Below are 3,760 nucleotides of genomic sequence, written 5' to 3'. Positions count from 1 at the left end.
AGATACATTAAAATGAAAAGGTAAATGGTGATAAAAAGAGAACATCAAAGGGATGGCAGTGTGGCAGTTTATTAAAATGACTTTAAACATTTATGTGTAAATTAATCCCTATGTAGTAAAACAGTAGTGAAATAGTGATGGAAAATTATTGAAAGTAGAAGTTACAAAAGTAATGGAATCCAAGACCTAAAATTAATGAAATATGTATGAGAACTACATGAAAAAGTTGAAGAACAGACTTATAAACTTTAAATATGCTTCAGAATAATTTCTATCTTTCTCACCATATTACTTTATTTTTAGCTAGTTAATTTAGATTTCAATATTCCTTACAATTGAAAAGTAAAGAAATGTTTACTAGAAATGTAAATTAACTTGTGGATTTGAATAAGTCTCTGGCATGAATCAGGATATTGTCTTTTCTCCTGACAACAGTTTTCTCGTATAAAAATTTTAAAAAGTATTTGTAGTTATCTGTTATCTGTGAGTCACTGGTAAATGGAAAAATTCTTTCATTAAGATGATAAAATTACTTGATAAATGAAAAACTGTGATGTAGATAATTCAATTAAATAAAGCAAAAGACTAAACTTTAAATGCTTAGAATATGAAGTAAATAGTTGTGCAAAAATAAAAGGTACAAACAAGCACAAAATTCTCATGCACGGGGAAACCAATGTTATTATTGAACATTGACCCAGTGGATGTATGTACAGGAAATTAATGTTGAAAGTCTTTGAATTTCTTTCTCAGTTCCACATAATTTAAAAGAGATTTGTTGAAATAAGGTGTCCTCACTCCGTGTGGAGATAGTAAGAATTTTCACTTAACTAATAGGCTATGGGTAGGCCTTTCTTGATGATTTTCATAGCTCCAGATTTTCTTCTTCTTCTTCTGTTACTATTGCTACCTTGATATTTCTACTCTTCTTAAAGTGAATCATGTGATTCCAGGTCTCCATGCTATATCTATTCTATGGACACCTGGAGGTAGAAACCAGAAGCTTCATTTTAACTGCCTCCACAGCTAATTTTTATGTCAGAAAATGTTTGAAAACCACTATTTTGGAATATCCTCAACACAGTCACCTCTAATTTTTATTGAATCCTCACCATAACTCAAGGAGAAAATTATTGACAGCTTTCTTATACAGAGAAAAAAATTGGTTTCACATTATTTAGCTTATTTACTCAAAGCAACTGTCTTTATTTGTAATGCTGTGAACTGAAATTTCGTCAGCTGGTGTCAGGGTTTTGCATATTCCCCTGCAAAGATTTACTACATCCTAACTTCTATAATTATATGGCCAACTTGTAAGAATGTTTTGTCTTTTAACTCTTATGATCTATTTGTTGAAAGTGTTTGAATTTCAATATTACAGGTGAAAAAAATTGAAGATAATGGCACTCATTAATTAAAGTCAACCTGAAGAATTCATTCTACTAGGCTTTAATGAGCAACCTTGGCTACAGCTTTCTCTATTCATTATTCTTCTGATAGCATACCCCATGACCCTGATGGGAAACATTGCCATCATTCTGGTGTCCAAGTTAGATCCCAATCTCCACAGTCTCATGTATTTCTTCCTCACCAATCTCTCCTTTTTGGACATATGCTACACCAAAAGCATTGTGCCTCAGATGCTCTTTAACCTGGGAAACTCTAAGAAGACCATCAGCTATGTGGGGTGTGTTCTTCAGCTTTATTTCTTCCACATTATGGGAGCTGCAGAATGTCTTCTCTTGGCTCTCATGTCTTTTGATCACTATGTGGCCATATGTAGACCTCTGCACTACACCCTCATAATGAATCAGCATGTATGTATCCAGTTAATATCCATTGTATGGCTGAGTGGAATTACTTATGCTATTTCAGAGGGCACTGTAACACTTCAGTTGCCACTGTGTGGCATCAACACACTGGATCACTTGGTGTGTGAGATTCTAGTTCTTATAAAGACTGCCTGTGGTGAAAAGGAAGCTAAAGATCTTGCACTCTTTGTGGCATGCATTTTTATAGTAGCTGTTCCTTTATGCCTAATTCTTCCCTCCTATGCTAGCATTGGACATGCTGTACTTAACATTAAATCATCTGTGGGAAGGAAAAAGGCCTTTGGGACATGTTCCTCTCATCTCATTGTGGTTTTATTATTTTATGGCCAAGCTATTTGTATATTCCTTCAGCCCCCTTCTTCCGTTAAAAAGGACCAGCCCAAGTTCATGGCCCTCTTCTATGGAGTGGTGACTCCTACAGCCAACCCCTTCATCTACACCCTGAGGAATAAGGATGTAAAGGGGACATTAGGCAATCTGGTGAGGAGGATTTTCAGTTCCAAACAAACAAACAAACAAAAAAAAAAAAAAAACTGTAGGCAGAAAATGTAACTATTTAGCAATTTGAGTAGGTTTATAAAGGTTTCTTTTATTACTCCTTCCTGTCATGAACCTTCTGTGGTATGCTTGTGTTTTATGCTTGTGTTGTATGTTCTTCTATTAAAATATATCTTAATTCATATATTCCTTAATCAGGTAGGCAAGTATTACACCTGGCTAATGTGTGGGTGCTCTCCTTTTGAAAAATTACTCACATAATTCTGTTTGGGTTGTTACATAATGAAAAAGTAACTTTGTTAAATAATAAGATATGTTAATAGTATAAATTATAATTAGATTAGTTCAAGCAAATCACAATAACAATTCCTTGACAACCATTCATCAATGGGCTTCCTATCAGTGTCACTTGAGAAATATTTCATCATTCTCTATGAGCCATCTAAGGTCTCTATTTGCAGCCTGCCTGTACTTCATTTTGTATGAAGCATTCTGCTCTCAAAAAAATGATTTTTAAAAAAATTTTAACACTACAGTTATACATAGTAGTTGGGTTCATTTTGATAAAGTAATCAGGCAAGAAATTGATTTGAATTACCATTCTCTCACTTTTATCTCCCATTCTCTTTTTTTTTTTTTAATTTTATTTATTTATTTATTTATTTATTTTCCTTTAATTTTTATTGTTGGTTCTTCAAAACATTACATAGTTCTTGACATATCATATTTCACACTTTGATTCAAGTGGGTTATGAACTCCCATTTTTACCCCATATACAGATTGAAGCATCACATCAGTTACACTTCCACTGTTTTACATATTGCTATACAAGTGTCTGTTGTATTCTGCTGCCTTTCCTATCCTCTACTATCCCCCATCCCCTCCTCTCCCATCTTCTCTCTCTACCCCATCTACTGTAATTCATTTCTCCCCCTTGTTTTTTTCCCCTTTCCCCTCACAACCTCTTGTATGTAATTTTGTATAACCATGAGGGTCTCCTTCCACTTCCATGCAATTTCCCTTCTCTTTCCTTTTCCCTCCCACCTCTCGTCCCTGTTTAATGTTAATCTTTTTCTCATGCTCTTCCTCCCAATTCTATTCTTAGTTACTCTCCTTATATCAAAGAAAACATTTGGCATTTGTTTTTTAGGGATTGGCTAGCTTCACTTAGCATAATCTGTTCTAATGCCATCCATTTCCCTGCAAATTCTATGATTTTGTCATTTTTAAATGCAGAGTCATACTCCATTGTGTATAAATGCCACATTTTTTTATCCATTCATCTATTGAAGGGCATCTAGGTGGGTTCCACAGTCTTGCAATTGTGAATTGTGCTGCTATGAACATCGATGTAGCAGTGTCCCTTTAGCATGCTTTTTTTACGTCTTTAGGGAATAGACCAAGAAGGGGAATAGCTGGGTCAAATGGT

General features: G+C 34.4%; 1 pseudogene; it reads left to right on the top strand.

The window, feature by feature from the left end:
- The first annotated feature begins 1,400 nt into the window (after positions 1–1,400).
- On the top strand, positions 1,401–2,384 carry LOC143402138 (olfactory receptor 2B6-like; annotated as a pseudogene).
- The last annotated feature ends 1,376 nt before the right edge of the window (positions 2,385–3,760 follow it).

The sequence above is a fragment of the Callospermophilus lateralis genome, chromosome 6 (assembly GCF_048772815.1).
Source record: "Callospermophilus lateralis isolate mCalLat2 chromosome 6, mCalLat2.hap1, whole genome shotgun sequence".
In the NCBI taxonomy this organism is placed as follows: domain Eukaryota; kingdom Metazoa; phylum Chordata; class Mammalia; order Rodentia; family Sciuridae; genus Callospermophilus; species Callospermophilus lateralis.
Note: the sequence above shows the minus strand (reverse complement) of the source record. Positions and strands in the feature narration are given on the sequence as shown.